The following is an 18,531-nucleotide window of genomic DNA, read 5'->3' as shown; positions in this document are numbered from 1 at the left end:
GGTGTTCACAGTTTTTGAGGTGGTGGGGGGAAGCGGTACGATGACAGAATTCAGCATGAAATAGGAGTAAAGAACTGGATTTGTGTGGTTGAGGCAGGGACTACCTATAGTTTGGTCTGATGGTGGTTGTCTGGCGGCTTTTAATTTGGGGGCAGGCAGCCTAGTCCTTGCACATCACTTACCGATGAGAGTACAAGTTTCCATTGAACGAGTAACAATGGCGTCTCCATAGATATTGAAAGTAGAAGTGATGGATTTTCCCAGAACAAGATCCTATAAGGATCATCTCTGTGATAAACCTCTTCTTGCTGCTGGTTTTAAGGGTCTTTTGTGAAATCATAAAGAAAGTCAAGTACAGATGAGGAAGGCCATTCGGCCCATCTAGGTCATCCTTCCACCGGAACCTGCACTTCCCCCAGCAATACATCCAACTGCCTTTGAATTATTTCAGAGCTTTTGCCTCCAGTATTCTACCCAGAGCCTATTGCAAGTATTGGTCACTCTGTGTGAAGTAAACTACAGCTCTATGGGAAAGCAGGGCAGTGGGATAATTTCTGGATTGCTCCAGCAAAAGCCAGCATAGATACCATGACCTAATTGCCTCTATCTGTGCTGTAAACCTCTCATGTTTCTTGGTCTCCCAATGCCTCAAATTTAAAGTTCTCATCCTTGTGTTTAAATCCCTTCTTGGCCTCACCCCTGTCCCTATCTCTGTAACCTCCTGCAGCCCTACAACCCTCCCAAACTCTCCGTTCATCTCACTCTGGACTCTTCTGCATTCCCTCCTCGCTCTTCACTCCACCATTGGTGGCCGTGCCTTCAGCTGCCTGGGCCCCAAGCTCTGGAATTCCCTCCCTAAACCCCTCCACCTCTCTCGCCTCCTTTAAGACCTTCCTTACAATCTATCTTTTTGGCCAAGCTTTTGGTTACCCTTCTTAATGTCTCCTTCTTTGGTTTGAGGGTTCATTTTTCTGACCATGTCTCTGTGATGCACTTTGGGACATTATTCTATGTTAAAGGCGCTATACAGAAATGCAAATTGTTGTTGTTTAAGTCCTTACCAGTTTGTGCCTGTGTCTCCTTGTCCTGCAGTCATGGTTTACCTTAAAATACTGCTCAGGATTAACCTTTTCTACTACATTTAGTATACTATATACATCTACAAGATCCCCTCTCATTCACTGCCTTTCAAGGCTGAAGAGCCCAATGTTTCCGAACCTTTTCTCATAACTCAGTCCTCGTGATGCACGAGATTGGCCTCTTGAACCTTCCATTAGATCATGGTGACAGGCCCTGAATGCTGTGCTGAAGGCGCCAGAGCCCAATACAGCTTCAGCATGGCAGCCTCACACTTGTACTCTACCGATCTGGCGATATAGCTCAGCATTGTGCTTGCTTTGTTAATTCTGGCTGGTTCAACATCATTCATTAAGCATTTGCCCCATTCTTTCTTCCAATGTGCAAGATTCATCTGTATTGGATTTCTGCCCACTTGAGTTTGGGCAGCTCAAGCCAGTCGAGTCAAAATTGAGAAGTGTTTGGTGCCAGAGATTAAATTCATCAGCACGATGGGTAAAGCCGGTTACAGCACTGTAAGGGTTAAAATAACAGGAGTCTAAAATTCAGTATGTGTCTCCACAGACAGACACATAATGACATATCTTTAGTGCACAGACCTCCGCGGTCCGCTGACGCTAATGGTCCGCGTCTCCAGCCTTATCTGAATGCCAGCTCATGGTCCATGAAACCTGTGGCAATGTGCCAAAACATATATCTCAGCTTAAAATGAAAGACCGCTGCATCCGGCACCCTGATACAGAATTATCCCTTGCAGATCCTCTCCCTATTTATACGCATGACATCGTATTTACAGCGCAGAAACAGGCCATTCGGCTCAACTAGTCCATGCCGGTGTTTATGCTCCACCCACCCTACGTCACCCCATCCTAACAGCATATCCTTCTATTCCCTTCTCCCTCATGCACTTATCTAGCTTCCCCTTAAATGTATCGATACTATTCGACTTGACTAGCAAGTTCCACATTCTAACCACTCTCTGGATAAAGATGTTTCTCCTGAATTTCCTTGTGACTATCTTATATTTATGACGTCGAATTTTAGACTCCCACACTAGTTTATCACATTCTTCTACTTGTTGCTGAATTCCAATCCATTGCCAACACTACCTCCTCTCACCTCCGCAACCTTGCCCACTCATCCAACGAGCTCATCCTCTCTGCTGGCTTCGTCACCTCGAGGTTCCATTTCTTAAATGTCCTCCTTGACAACCCTTGCCCTTCACAAACTTCAGCTAATCCAGGACTCTGCGCCTGACTCCCCTCCCACTGAATCACCCCCATCACTGTCCAGCTCAACTTCAAGAACCTTGCACCTGATTTTCAAATCCCTCTGCGGTCTCACTCCATCCTACTGAGTTGCCCTCACTGGCCATACACCCCAGCCAGGACCCTCTGCTCCTCAGACTCTGGATCACTGCTGGTTCCCTGTCCTCTCCACTCCACCCTACGATCCGAGGCTTCCCTTCACTCCTCTGCCCTGCTAATCCAACCCACAGGGCCGGGAGAAACTCAATCGTGCTTATGTTTCTTATTCACCATTTGTTCCGTTTACATTTTGTGAGCCTGGAGCTTTAGAAAAGGCTTTTCATGGGTATTGTTGCCTCAATGGTATATAAATCCTAAATTAGAACACCGGGATTGGTTAGTATCAGGAACCAGAGCTTGGATTTTAAGCTAACTTGGGAGCAGGATCGTTTGTGGGCCGAGGTCTGGACGCGCCCTATTCATGTCATCTTCTTCTTCTTAGGCAGTCCCTCGGAACCGAGGATGACTTGCTTCCACATTAAAAATGAGTTCTCAGGTGACTGATGAGTCCAATGCGGGACCTACAGTCTCTGTCACAGGTGGGGCAGACGGTGGTTGAAGGGGCGGGCGGGTGGAGTGCTTGGGTTGACGTGCGCTCCTTGCGCTGCCTGCGCTTGGCTTCCGCTTGCTCCCGGCGAAGAGACTCGAGGTGTTCGGCGCCTTCCCGGATGCTTCTCCTCCATTTTGTGCGGTCTTGGGCCAGAGATTCCCAGGTGTCGGTGGGGATGTTACACTTTTTCAAGGAGGCTTTGAGGGTGTCCTTGAAGCATTTCCTCTGCCCACCTGGGGCTCTCTTGCCGTGTCGGAGCTCCGACACGCGTTAGGTTAAAGGCTAAAATCGGGGCTGATCTATCTGCAAATTAGCGTGAGTTGAAACTTTCTACCTGGTCCCCGAGGCCCCATGGTAAACACCTGAACAACCCGCAGAGGCGAAACCACTTGGACATCGCTGCTGTAAGTTCAGTCCCTTCTTTCTTGGTTTAAACTGGCTGCCTCATTGTGTGTTTGTCTATGTTGTAATTCCCAGAATACTTGAGTTTATGGAGGGGGAGGGGATATATGGAAAGCAGTGTACAAGAGCATTGAGAGGCCAGACTGAGCTTCACCACTAACAGCCCACCACACTGCTTAGCTTGGCACACTGCAGTACCCTGTACCAGGTATTTAGCAAATATGCAAATTTAACATGGAAAAAAAATCACCCGCATAGTACAAACAGATCGTTTTACTGAGGCAGCATTACTTTCTTCTGTCTTTAAAGGCCAGAATTAACCAGTTAGTGCCTGTACAATACCAAACGTGATAGAGCATTTGAAGGGACGCGGTGGGTCAGTTCATTAAAGCAGGTGGGTGTCTTGGCCATACACACCACCAGGTCCCAGGCTCAACAGCTTCCCCCAACTCCCCCCCCCCCCCCCCCCCCGATCTGTGCTGAGCCGCTGAGTTGACAGGACGAGGTCCACAATTGGACTCTGAACTCCCATGTTACAGAAAATTGGCCACAGCTCCTGCTCCTGAACCAGCACCACCACCGCCCCCCATGCAGTGTGCATGCAAAAATCACCCGCACGTCCCAAAGCGCTTTACAGCCAATGAAGTCGTTTTTGAAGTGTAGTCACTGTTGTAATGTAGGAAACGCGGCAGCCAATTTGTGCACAGCAAGTTCCCACAAACAGCAATGTGATAATGTAAAACTTATCCCGCTGCTCTGCTCTCTTGCAGAACTGTAGTTTCCTTCACACAGAGTGACCAATACCTGCAATGGGCTCTGGGTAGGATACCGGAGGCACAAACTCAAGTCATTCAGGGGCAGTTGGATATCGTGATAGTGAAGAGCAGGTTTTGGTGGAAGGATGACCGAGATGGGTCGAACAGCCTCCCTCATCTGTACTTAGTTCAAAGACCCTTAAAACCAGCAGCAAGAAGAGGTTTATCACAGAGATAATCCTTAAAGGATCTTGTTCTGGGAAAATTCATCACTTCTACTTTCAATATCTATGGAGACGCCATTGTTACTCGTTCAATGGAAACTTGTACTCTCATCGGTAAGTGATGTGCAAGGACTAGGCTGCCTGCCCCCAAATTAAAAACCGCCAGCCAACCACCATCAGACCAAACTACAGGTAGTTCCTGACTCAACCACAACTTGCGTTGAATCCAGTTCTTTACTCCTATTTCTATGATAATGACCAGATAATCTAGTTTTAGTGATATTGGTTGAGGGATAAATATTGGCCAGGACACCGGGGAGAACTCCCCTGCTCTTCTTCGAATCGTGCCATGGGATCTTTTACGTCCACCTGAGAGGGTAGACGGGGCCTTGGTTTAACGTCTCAACTGAAAGACGGCAACTCTGACAGTGCAGCACTCCCTCAACACTGCACTGGAGTGTCAGCCTAGATTTTGTGCTCAAGTCCCTGGAGTGGGACTTGAACCCACTGACCCTCTGACTCAGAGACGAGAGTGCTACCACTGAGCCACAGCTGACACGCTAGTGAAGGGTGGGATACGACTTGGTTATAAATACGCTCTCCACGACCTCGCAGCCAGCTGACCCTCGAGGGTAAATCATCCGACTGCCCGCTCCAGGCCCGGAGCCTCAGCCACCGGGACCACCCATTGGGAAAAAGAAAATCGCTCCTGGCTTGTGACCTTCCATCCATTCAAACGTACAGAAAACCGCGGCGATATTGCAGCACCCTGGGAGAGGGGTACCACAGCACCCTGGAACGACACCGCAGAAAAAGCCAGGGAGAAAAGACTGGTAAAACTTTAGAATTAACAGCACTTGAAACAGACCATTCGCCCCAACTGGTCTGTGCCGGTGTTTCTGCTCCACATGAGCCTCCTCCCACCTTACTTCACCTCACCCTATCAGCATATCCTTCTATTCCTTTCTCCCTCATGTGTTTATCCAGCTTCCCCTTAACTCCACCTATGCTATTTGCCTCAACCACTCCTTGTAGTAGCGGTAAGGAAAAGCTGATAAATATTTCAGCCCGAAAGCTATGCAGCCAGGGGAGGTAAGCATACAGACAGCAGTAAATAATACTTGCTACGTCTCCTAAATTCAACAGTGGCCCCCTAACTATACAAGAACAGATATAATGGCCTTTCACAGGGATGTCTGTTAGCAGGGGCCCAGTCAGTGGGCTGTGCGGTTTTTTTGATGACATTTTTTAGTCACTAATTGGTTCTTGATGTGTATATTCGAAGAGCAAGGCTTAAAAGGAGCAGTGTCCTTTGAATTGCCACATAATCTGCCCTGTAACGGGGGCTGGGTATCCTTTCACCACTCTCCTACACCACTGCTTGCTTATGCTTCACGGTCTGTGTGTGATGCAAACTCTGTGAGAAGCTTGTGGGAAACTCTTGAAAACTTGCTGCAAGAATGGAGGCCTATACATTTTAGTGTAACGGCTTCTGTATTACAACCACCGCCATAATCCTCTCCTGTAGGTGCCGGGCCCGGGTTCCATCACCTTCCCCAGGTGACCTCACACACATGGGAGCCGGGGCGGTGAGTGGGAGCTGGCTATTTGGCAACACAGCTGCCTCAGATCAGGACCTCGCCCGTCCTTCCTACACAAACCCTGGATAGAGATCAGGAGCAAGGAGCCCTGGCTGGTCCTCCTCTCCCAAGCAGAGAGCCAGCGACAGGCAGAGTTTCTCGGGGATCAGGAATCCTGAGCTGGCTCCAACCCACTGGTGACTAAAGTCAGAAAAGGCGCTGTCCCATTGGCTGGGCCACGGGTACAAATCAGCTATAATGCATAGATTTCATGATATCTTCAATGGTATTGCGCGTAATGCATTCGATAGCCCGTCTGAAACACAGGGCAGAGAGCAAATCTCCCCTACAGTGCCCTCTGTTCCTGGATCAGTCAGCGCATTACTGATGGCCAGTACCAGACTGCAGCCTCTCTCACACGACCAGTGAATGGGAGCACACAGATTGGAGTGCTGGTATCCCTGACTCGGATTCCTCTCCCTCTCTGTCTCACTGATATACCATGTTCCTTTCCATAGTGTAATACATCCTGATATACCACAGTCCCCTCCACCATGCAGTCTCTGATATATCATAGTCCCCTCCACCATACAGTCTCTGATATACCACACTCCTCTCTGCAGTATATGGTATACCACACCCCTCTCCGCTGTATAATCTCTGATATACCACACCCCTCTCCGCTGTATAATCTCTGATATACCACACTCCTCTCTGCAGTATAATCTCTCATATACCACACTCCTCTCTGCAATATAATCTCTGATATAACCAATATTGACAATGGTTCCCTTGCTAATGGACAAACTGTAGTTAACACTCATGACGAAAGCCCCGATTTTAACACGCTTCCTGCGTGGTTTACAAAGAGATGTTTAGCAAGAGTTTTTCACACTTCAACAGACACCAGTTTGAAGGAGAAACTCATTTTATGATTGAGATACATCACGCTGCCTTCTACTACAACTGCAGTCATCAGTGTCTATAATCATCACATCTTTATCTTTAAAGCAAATCTTTCAGAGGTCTGGTCCGAGTGATCCCAATGTGTTTTTGGTAAAATAGTTTTCCTGGGCTGGGTATCTGAGACTTTAAGTCCTTGTAGCTAGTTTTGTGGGGTTTAAAACTCCCTCCCTGCAGATCTCGGCTATGCTGCTGGAGGTGGGGGCTGAGCTCGGGTCAGGTGGGTATGTCAGTGGCCAAGCTGTCTTTGGACTACAGTTCATAGCAGCACTGACAGACATAGAAACATAGAAGATAGGAGCAGGAGTAGGCCATTCGGCCCCTCGAGCCTGCTCCGCCATTCAATGAGATCAAGGCTGATCATCCAAATTCAGTACCCTGTCCCTGCCGTCTCCCCATATCCCTTGATCCCTTTAGCCTTAAGAAATATATCCAACTCCTTCTTGAATATATTTAATGAACTGGCCTCCACCGCCCTCTGTGGCAGAGAATTCCACAGGTTCACCACTCTCTGGGTGAAGAAATTCCTCCTCATCTCAGTTCTAAATGGCTTACCCCTTATCCTTAGACTATGACCCCTGGTTCTGGACTCCCCGGCCATCGGAAACATCCTTCCTGCATCTAGTCTGTCCAGGCCTGACAGAATTTTATAGGTTTCGATGAGATCCCCTCTCAATCTTCTACTGGAATAGGGCACCCAGCGCCCTCCTCTCCTAAAAACTGCGTCCAGCCCAGTCTCTTCCACATTCATTGTGTGTATATATATATATATATATATACACACACAACACACACACACACACACCAGCACATGTATGCATGCAAACACACACACACAAAGCACATGTATGCATGCAAACACACACTCACACACACACACAAATACACACACACTCACACACAACAAACACACACACACCAGCACATGTATGCATGCAAACACACACATTGCTCACATACACATACACAGCCATATAGACTTATTGCACACATGCTCACAAACATGGAGGTACACACATGTAAACATATTATACAGATGCATATATAGATAGACACATGCACAATCTCCAGTCATGTACACCTACACGCTGGTACACATGGACCATACATACCACATATATGTATACATACTACACACACACCACACATATTGTATACATATATGCATGCACATTAGCATGTGCACATAGATGTATACACACTGTACATAATCACACACACAGCACATACGCATGAACACACATGACACAGAAGTACATACATGTGCACTGCATATGTGTATATGCACAATGCGTACAAAAATTGCACGCACACATGCACATATACACAGACAGTGCACATGCATGTAAACAAACTGCATGCTCACACCAATGTTTCCTTTAAGCTGTGCGGTCATGCAGCGCTGGTTTATAAATTGAAAAAAACACGTATGAATGGGCCATGCAGCCCTAAATAAAATTACAGGGAACATTGATTCACACGCATATACTCACACTCCACACAAATGCCCATATATACAGTACACAACCATATACATTACACACACACATCCTGTACTCCCTCAAACAAACACACCCCTGCACAAGCTGCGCACGGGGGCAGATGGCACAAACGGTACATCAGGCAGCTTGTGTGCAAAAGCCCTTTCAAACCTACTGGAGGGGTTGAGCAGAGGGGGGAGCTCCTCCGAGTCCCGAGCTCAGGTTACAGCAGCAACTGCTGCCACAAACCAGGTAGCTGTGGAGGGGAGGATGGCTCCCAGGCACACGCCGGGAGGGTCACATTACCCAGCAACAATAGACGCCGGGAAGCGTAGTGCCAGCTGGCTGATGGGCATTGAGTACCGTCACACTGCCTGTGTGAGGAACACAGACTGCTGACGATGGATCAGATTCAGAAATGGTTTTAAACAAGCCAAGGGAGCCAAGTGTCAGAGTAGGTGCTCTGCATGATTCCACGGTGCAGTCTGACTGGATGCAGAATAAAGGAATCCTGATTTATGGCTACAGTGTAAAGACCCCACACTGACAGGGAGACCTGCAACAGGGAGGGAAGCTCTTGCAGTATTTATCGCCTTTCCTCTCCTGAAGCTGTTGATTTCTTACAGGGGTACAGGTCTAGGAGGCTGCACCCCCTTGTACTCACTCTTCACATGTGAGCCCACACACACAGTGTTGACAGGCTATTTAACCATGAGGGCCATCACAGCCGAGGATCAGCCCAACATCCACACGCACGCCTTTCCCATCGGGGCGCTGGGTTGATTTCCCCCTCTCTCTGGTCCAGAGACACTGAGGCCCATTGCAGCATTCCTCAGGCTGAGATCAGTTCATTGAAGCCCACACCGGGGATTGAACCCGGGACGCTCAGTTACAGACTGACTGCGCAGCTCAGCCATTGGGGACCTCATACAGATTTCATTTTTTAACTGTTTTACTACTGTGGCGGCAGGGGGAGTTTTCTTTTTCCACATTTTGCCCACACAGAATTTGCACGAGTGCAAGCGAACACATCGGTCAGTGTCTCTGCATATATTACCACAACTGATGTTCCATGGCCGAGATCAGGGGGGTCCGTTGGCCATGAGTCCAGTGGGCAGGGGGGGAGTGGGGACGGGCAGGGGCAGTAGGGGGGCAGTGGGGACGGGCAGGGGGCAGTAGGGGGGCAGTGGGGACGGGCAGGGGGCAGTGGGGCAGTAGGGAGGCAGTGGGGATGGGCAGGGGGCAGTAGGGGGCAGTGGGGACGGGCAGGGGGCAGTAGGGCGGCAGTGGGGATGGGCAGGGGGGCAGTAGGGGGGCAGTGGGGATGGGCAGGGGGCAGTAGGGGGGCAGTGGGGACGGGCAGGGGGCAGTGGGGACGGGCAGGGGCAGTGGGGACGGGCAGGGGGCAGTAGGGGGGCAGTGGGGACGGGCAGGGGGCAGTAGGCAGTGGGGAGGGTGGGGGAGCAGGGCAGGGGGGCAGGCAGTGGGGTCGGGCAGGGCAGGGCGGCAGTGGGTCGGGTCAGTGGAGCAGGGCAGGGTGGCAGTGGGGCAGGGCAGGGTGGCAGGGGGTCGGGTCAGTGGAGACGGGCAGGGGGCAGTGGGGCAGGGCACTGGGCTGCCTTTTTGCACAGTATCACCATCGCGGCTGCAGCGGGTGGCTTGCAAGTGTCAGGTCCGCTTTGGGCATCACTCGAAAGGAGCCTCCCCATCGTTAGCACCGAGTGCAACCAATACCTAAACAAAAATCCACCCCATCAATGAAACTAGACTGTTACAAAACCATTCTGGTTATACGAAGCGACGTGCAGGCTGCTGAGAGCTGCAGACATGTCCGCGTTTGAATGAAAGAGACAGCACTGGGTTAAACAATGGAACCCTGTGCACACCCGAGCCTCTTTGTGCGGCTCCTTGCACCCAGGCACTGGGCTGTCTCATTCGAGACACACCATTCCTCCACAGCCTGGCTCACAGATCAATGTCTTATTAATTTCACTTAGAAATGAGGAATGCAGATTCCGTTTCTGGTCGCAGAAACTTCTCCCCCCTGAATCAAACGCTCTAATTAATTCAATGCATGCAAACACTCACCATATGTTTTCTCTCTCTCTCTCCCCCCCCCCCTACAGCAGGGCTGGATGCAGATGGCCGTTTGCTTGAGGTTGAAGCTGAGTTCCTTCTGCAATGCTGAGACACAGCGAGCGTAAACCTTCCCTTGTGTCACCCAGCCGAAACAAGCTTTTGTCAGCAGGATGTGGCCGGTGATTGGTTCAAATCATCCAATTCCTTTCTGAGCTTGACTGCTGTCTTTCTCTTGCTTGCTTCTGTGAAGGAACCACTTCTGTTTCTTGAACGCAGGGCTCATGATCTGTTCCTAATGCCCCATTCCTTAAAGCTTCCCTCGCCTGTCCCATGTTGCCCACCCCCATAGAAAGAACAACTTCAGGATGTCACAAAGCGCTTTGCAAACAATCAAGTACTTTTGAAGTGTGGTCACTGTTGTAATGTAGGAAACGCGGCAGCCTATTTGCGCACAGCAAGCTCCCACAAACAGCAATGTGATAATGACCAGAAAAATCTGTTTTTGTTATGTTGATTGAGGGATCAATAAATGTCAGGACACCGGGGAGAATCCCCCCAGCTCTTCTTCGAAATAGTGCCCTGGGACCTTCTTCGTCAACCTTGGGGAGCAGACGGGGCCTCGGGTTAACGTCTCATCTGAAAGACGGCACCTCCGACAGTGCCGCACTCCCTCAGCACTGCACCGGGACCGTCAGCCTGTATTTTTGTGCTCAAGTCTCTGGAGTGGGACTTGAATCCACAAGCTTCTGACTCAGAGGCGAGTGTGCAACCCACTGAACCACAGATGGTGACTCCTTCCACCCCATCCCACCACTTCAATCTATCCTTTCTCTCAAATACTTTTATATTGTGGGTTAGAGCTCGGGGGGCCAACTCTCCAGGATTGTCCTGGCATCTCCAGGAATTAAAGATTAATCGTCAGGACACTGCAACCTGGGAGAAAAGTCATAGATGCATCAAAAAAAATGAGTTTTCCTCCACTTTATCTTAACACGTTTATTTATTTATTAAACTTTTTTTTTGGCGATAGACAAAAAGGTGTTTGACTGGGCGGGACGGTTAGAGGTGGGAGGGTACGCGATGAAACCTCCAAGAATACGCCCCGCGAGAGTTGATGACCCAAGAGAGCAGCGGGATACGGAGAATCAACAGGAAGCAGAAGCATTGCTTATGACAGTTTCTTTTGTGACCCAGAACAGTTCATGACCTGGTGTTGTCAAAGGTTCTAGAGTTTGCTTCCCTTATAATGACAGTGTTTAGGTAGCATGGGAAATAACATGCACATAGGGATTAATGTGCCTCACAGCGCCAGAGACCCGGGTTCGAATCTGGCCTCGGGCGACTGTCTGTGTGGAGTTTGCACATTCTCCCCGTGTTTGCGTGGGTTTTCTCCGGGTGCTCCGGTTTCCTCCCACAGTCCAAAGATGTGCGGGTTAGGTTGATTGGCTATGATAAATTGACCCTTAGTGTTAGGGGGATTAAATACGTGGGGTTACAGGGATAGGGTGGGATATGTGTTGGTGTAGGGGTTACGGGGAGCGGGTGGGATATGTGTCGGTGCAGGCTCGATGGGCCGAAATGGCCTCTATCTGCACTGTGGGGTTTCTGTGATTTCTGTGTGAATGTGTACTCAGAGGGAGTAGTGTGTGCAGAGGGAGTATTGTGTGTGCAGAGGGAGTATTGTGTGTGCAGAGGGAGTATTGTGTGTGATGGGGGAGTATTGTGTGTGCAGGGGGAGTATTGTGTGCGCTGAGGGAGTATTGTGTGTATAGGGGGAGTATTGTGTGTGCTGAGGGAGTATTGTGTGTGCAGAGGGAGTATTGTGTGTGCAGAGGGAGTATTGTGTGTGAAGAGGGAGTATTGTGTGTGCTGAGGGAGTATTGTGTGTGCTGAGGGAGTATTGTGTGTGCAGAGGGAGTATTGTGTGTGCTGAGGGAGTATTGTGTGTGCAGAGGGAGTATTGTGTGTGCTGAGGGAGTATTGTGTGTGCAGAGGGAGTATTGTGTGTGCTGAGGGAGTATTGTGTGTGCTGAGGGAGTATTGTGTGTGCTGAGGGAGTATTGTATGTGCTGAGGGAGTATTGTGTGTGCAGAGGGAGTATTGTGTGTGCAGAGGGAGTATTGTGCGTGCAGAGGGAGTATTGTGTGTGCTGAGGGAGTATTGTGTGTGCAGAGGGAGTATTGTGTGTGCAGAGAGAGTATTGTGTGTGCTGAGGGAGTATTGAGTGTGCTGAGGGAGTATTGTGTGTGCTGAGGGAGTATTGTGTGTGCTGAGGGAGTATTGTGTGTGCAGAGGGAGTATTGTGTGTGCAGAGGGAGTATTGTGTGTGCAGAGGGAGGATTGTGTGTGAAGAGGGAGTATTGTGTGTGCTGAGGGAGTATTGTGTGTGCAGAGGGAGTATTGTGTGTTAAGAGGGAGTATTGTGTGTGCTGAGGGAACATTGTGTGTGCTGAGGGAGTATTGTGTGTACAGAGGGAGTATTGTGTGTGCTGAGGGAGTATTGTGTGTGCAGAGAGAGTATTGTTTGTGCAGAGGGAGTATTGTGTGTGCTGAGGGAGTATTGTGTGTGCTGAGGGAGTATTGTGTGTGCAGAGGGAGTATTGTGTGTGCAGAGGGAGTATTGTGTGTGCTGAGGGAGTATTGTGTGTGCAGAGGGAGTATTGTGTGTGCAGAGGGAGTATTGTGTGTGAAGAGGGAGTATTGTGTGTGCAGAGGGAGTATTGTGTGTGCTGAGGGGGTATTGTGTGTGAAGGGGGAGTATTGTGTGTGCAGAGGGAGTATTGTGTGTGCAGAGGGAGTATTGTGTGTGCAGAGGGAGTATTGTGTGTGCTGAGGGAGTATTGTGTGTGCTGAGGGAGTATTGTGTGTGCTGAGGGGGTATTGTGTGTGCAGAGGGAGTATTGTGTGTGCAGAGGGAGTATTGTGTGTGCTGAGGGAGTATTGTGTGTGCTGAGGGGGTATTGTGTGTGCTGAGGGAGTATTGTGTGTGCTGAGGGGGTATTGTGTGTGCTGAGGGAGTATTGTGTGTGCAGAGGGAGTATTGTGTGTGCTGAGGGAGTATTGTGTGTGCTGAGGGAGTATTGTGTGTGCTGAGGGAGTATTGTGTGTGCTGAGGGAGTATTGTGTGTGCTGAGGGAGTATTGTGTGTGCTGAGGGAGTATTCTGTGTGCAGAGGGGGTATTGTGTGTGAAGGGGGAGTATTGTGTGTGCAGAGGGAGTATTGTGTGTGCAGAGGGAGTATTGTGTGTGCAGAGGGAGTATTGTGTGTGCTGAGGGAGTATTGTGTGTGCTGAGGGAGTATTGTGTGTGCAGAGGGAGTATTGTGTGTGCAGAGGGAGTATTGTGTGTGCTGAGGGAGTATTGTGTGTGCTGAGGGGGTATTGTGTGTGCTGAGGGAGTATTGTGTGTGCTGAGGGAGTATTGTGTGTGCTGAGGGAGTATTGTGTGTGCTGAGGGAGTATTGTGTGTGCTGAGGGGGTATTGTGTGTGCAGAGGGAGTATTGTGTGTGCAGAGGGAGTATTGTGTGTGCTGAGGGAGTATTGTGTGTGCTGAGGGAATATTGTGTGTGCAGAGGGAGTATTGTGTGTGCTGAGGGAGTATTGTGTGTGCTGAGGGAGTATTGTGTGTGCTGAGGGAGTATTGTGTGTGCTGAGGGGGTATTGTGTGTGCAGAGGGAGTATTGTGTGTGCAGAGGGAGTATTGTGTGTGCTGAGGGAGTATTGTGTGTGCTGAGGGGGTATTGTGTGTGCTGAGGGAGTATTGTGTGTGCTGAGGGGGTATTGTGTGTGCTGAGGGAGTATTGTGTGTGCAGAGGGAGTATTGTGTGTGCTGAGGGAGTATTGTGTGTGCTGAGGGAGTATTGTGTGTGGTGAGGGAGTATTGTGTGTGCTGAGGGAGTATTGTGTGTGCTGAGGGAGTATTGTGTGTGCTGAGGGAGTATTCTGTGTGCAGAGGGGGTATTGTGTGTGAAGGGGGAGTATTGTGTGTGCAGAGGGAGTATTGTGTGTGCAGAGGGAGTATTGTGTGTGCTGAGGGAGTATTGTGTGTGCTGAGGGAGTATTGTGTGTGCAGAGAGAGTATTGTGTGTGCAGAGAGAGTATTGTGTGTGCTGAGGGGGTATTGTTTGTGCTGAGGGGGTATTGTGTGTGAAGGGGGAGTATTGTGTGTGAAGAGGGAGTATTGTGTGTGAAGGGGGAGTATTGTGTGTGCAGAGGGAGTATTGTGTGTGCTGAGGGACTATTGTGTGTGCTGAGGGGGTATTGTGTGTGAAGGGGGAGTATTGTGTGTGAAGAGGGAGTATTGTGTGTGCTGAGGGAGTATTGTGTGTGCTGAGGGAGTATTGTGTGTGCTGAGGGAGCATTGTGTGTGAGGAGGGAGTATTGTGTGTGCTGAGGGAGTATTGTGTGTGCTGAGGGGGTATTGTGTGTGAAGGGGGAGTATTGTGTGTGAAGAGGGAGTATTGTGTGTGAGGAGGGAGTATTGTGTGTGAAGAGGGAGTATTGAGTGTGTAGAGGGAGTATTGTGTGTGCTGAGGGAGTATTGTGTATGCAGAGGGAGTATTGTGTGTGCAGAGGGAGTATTGTGTGTGCTGAGGGAGTATTGTGTGTGCTGAGGGAGTATTGTGTGTGCAGAGGGAGTATTGTGTGTGCAGAGGGAGTATTGTGTGTGCAGAGGGAGTATTGTGTGTGCAGAGGGAGTATTGTGTGTGCTGAGGGAGTATTGTGTGTGCAGAGGGAGTATTGTGTGTGCAGAGGGAGTATTGTGTGTGCTGAGGGGGTATTGAGGGATTGCTTGGTGTCCACTTTTGTTCAATGCCCTGTAACATGCTCCGAGGTGTCTCTGTATGTGGGAAGCTCTATGTGAATGTATGTTGTTGCATTATTTCTTGTATTTCTGCTCATAGAATCATACAGCACAGAAAGAAACCATTTGGCCCATTGTGCCTGTGCCGGCTCTATGAAAGAGCTATCCAACTAATTCCACTCTCCCTGCTCTTTCCCCATAGCACTGCACATTTTTCTTCCCAAGTATATAACCAATTCCCTTTTGAAAGTTATTATTGAATCTGCTTCCACCACCCTTTCAGGCAGTGCATTCCAGATCATAACCTGCTGCGTAAAAATAAATGGTCGCCCCTTTGGTTCTTTTGACAATTATCTTAAATTTGTGTCCACTAGTTACTGACCCATCCACCAGTGGAAACAGTGTCTCCTTATTTACTCTATTAAAACCCTTCACAATTTTGAACACCTCTATTAAATCGCCCCTTAACCTTCTTTGCTCTACGGGGAACAATCCCAGCTTCTCCAGTCTCTCCACATAACTGCAGTCCCTCATCCTGGGTACCATTCTGGTAAATCTCCTCTGCACCCTCTCCAAGACCTTCGCATCCTTCCTAAAGTGCGATGCTCAGAATTGGACACAATACCCCAGCTGAGTCCTAACCAGTGTTTTATAAAGGTTCATCATAACTTCCTTGCTTTTGTACTCTGTGCCTCTATTTGTAAAGCCCAGGATCTCATATGCTTTTTTAACAACCTTATCGACTTGTCCTGCCATATGTTATAAGAAGCAAAGCCCATTTTGGATCTACTGTGTCTGCGTTCCTGTTTAACTTGAGCATTCTGGTTCAGACCTGGGTTGCACACACATGCTCCCATTTTCAGAGGCACGTAGCCCCTGTGTGTGTGCGTACACTGGGTGCTGCACAGACTGCTCAGGACTTCTCCATCACCTGCACCAGGTACCTTTTCCCCCTTCTTAGAAACCTATGCGAAGGGCCAAGGTTCATAGTGCAGGGTAGCGCCAAAGGTAGAATGAGGTGGAGGCTCAGGGTAGGACTGAGCCATAGAGACCAAGAGGTCGCAGGTACCATTCCTGGGCCAAGCTGAGTTACACATTTCAGACATGGTAATTTGCATCAGTGCTCTCATTGCTAGAGAAGGGCAAACCAGCCAGTGACTTCCACTGGGAACTGTGCGTGGGGCATCAGCGGAGGTCAGGATTGAGATTGGCTGGGACTCTGCCCCAACACCACCACCATGCTCGAATAGCCAATCAGCATTCACCATCTAGGGTCAGACACGAAGAATGCCCAGTGGAAGGAGGTCCTTACCCATGGAATCTTATCCTAGTGAGGAGTCAACACCTTCAGGATAGGAGAGAAAATTGACAGAAAACAAAGAAACGGAGTTGTAGAGGAGATGAGGTAAATCGGGAGTTGTGATTAGGTGACGCTAGCTCAAGCCATAAAGGCAATGAATTTCTAGTGTATCCAGGACAGTTTTCTGAAACAGAACCGACAAGGGAACAGGCCATACTAGATTAGTAATGAGTAACGAGCCAGAATTAATTAATAATCTGACAGTAAGGGAGCATCTTGCAGTAACCATAACATGATTGAATTTGACATTAAGTTTGTGAAGGAAAAAGATCACACAAAAACCAAGGTTTTAAACTTAAGTAAGGTTGACTTCGAAGGAATGTGACATAAGCTGAGGACTTTAAACTGGGCTGAGCTGTTAACAGGAAACCTGCAGAGAAACAGTGGGAGGTATTCAAGGAAGTATTTAGTACAATACAAGACCCATACATAGCCCTGAAGAGCAAAGGTCCACTTGTACAGTCAAGCAACCATGGGCAACATACGAGGTAAGACGCAGTATAAAACTAAAGGAAGTGTCTTACACAAATGCCAAGAAAAGTGGTAATCCAGCGGAGTGAGAAATGTAGAAAACAACACATGGACACAAAGAAAATAGTAAGAGCTGCAAAAAGGAATATGAAAAAACTTGCAATATAAAGGCTAATAGTAAAAGTTTTTATAAATATATTAAGAGTAAGAGGGTGACTAAGGGAGATGTGGTCCCATTAAAGACAGACGCAGGTGATACTGTAATAGACAACAATGTAATTGCAGATCTATTAAACAAGTACTTTGTATTTGTTTTCACTGTAGAAGAAGAGGATAAAATACCAGTGATAGAAGGACAACTAAAAATAAATCAAGAGGAGGAACTTACTAGATTCAATATAAGTTAAAAATGGTAATGGAGAAAATAATGGGACTTAGGACAGATAAATCTCCAGAACCTGATGGTTTCCACTCTATGGTATTAAAAGTTGAAGAAATTGCAGAAGCATTAGTCACAATCCTTCAAAGCTTTCTTGATTTGGAAATTGTGCCGTTAGACTGGTAACCTACTAATTGTAATGATCAATAATGTCATTCTAGAATAGTACACTAGGTGGAGCTATAGAGCTGTAGAGCTGTATACTGCTGTGTGTTTAGTTGAATGTGTTTAAGACTACACTACCCACGATGCACTAGGCTAGCCAGAAAGCAGTAGTCAAGATGGCTGCCTCTACAGGATGCTGTACAAGTCCACATGGCATGAATAAATGTCTAGCTCTAAGCTAGCTGTTCATAATGCAAACGACTAGTTATTAATGAACATAACATGGTACCAGGATTGGTGAAGATCTGCTCAAAATTGTGAAATGCGACATGGAGAATTTGAAGCCACCGGAGTTTTTGAATCTCACGGGAAATGTCGACTACAATTGGCAGACTTTCAAACAACAATTCAAACTCTACATTGCTGCCATCGGGTTCGGTACGAAGCCAGACACAAGGAAAATAGCATTGCTGCTCACGGTTGCAGGCCCACAGGTGATAGAGGTATTTAATACATTTGTATTTAATCCAGAGGAGAACAGAGAAAAATTAGACGATGTGCTAAAGAAGTTTGATACACATTGTTCTCCCCAAAAGAATGAGACCTATGAAAGATACATGTTCCGTTCATGGACACAGCGGCAAAATGAGACTTTTGATAGCTTTGTGACTGATCTGAAACTGAAAGCACAGACATGTAATTTCTCTGAGCTGAAAGCATCCATGATTCGTGACCAGATTGTGTTTGGTATTCATGATAAAAAAGTCAGGGAACATCTGTTGAGAGAAACTGAACTAACATTGGAAAATGCTGTGAAAATATGCCAAGCCAGCGAGCTAGCTCAAAAGCATGCGAAGACTTTCAGTGAAATCAGTAATGATGCGATTGTAGTAAGCGCTGCTGTCGGTGCTGTGTCCTACAAAAGGAAGAAACA

General features: G+C 48.2%; 1 protein-coding gene across 2 annotated transcripts in view; it reads right to left on the bottom strand.

The window, feature by feature from the left end:
* limd2 (LIM domain containing 2) overlaps nt 1-18,531 on the bottom strand; it is an 89,015-nt gene that overhangs the window by 51,820 nt on the left and 18,664 nt on the right. Inside the window, exon 1 of one of the 2 annotated variants that reach the window (XM_085966635.1) lies at nt 10,428-10,556. The exons of the other annotated variant lie outside the window; for it this stretch is intronic. The gene's annotated coding sequence lies outside the window, so the exon portion shown is untranslated. Of the gene's footprint in view, nt 1-10,427; nt 10,557-18,531 lie in introns of those variants that run through there. 2 annotated transcript variants of the gene reach the window in all.

Source organism: Somniosus microcephalus, chromosome 24, assembly GCF_052327205.1.
Source record: "Somniosus microcephalus isolate GS21.2 chromosome 24, FLI_Smic_1.0, whole genome shotgun sequence".
Classification (NCBI taxonomy): Eukaryota; Metazoa; Chordata; class Chondrichthyes; order Squaliformes; family Somniosidae; genus Somniosus; species Somniosus microcephalus.
Note: the sequence above shows the minus strand (reverse complement) of the source record. Positions and strands in the feature narration are given on the sequence as shown.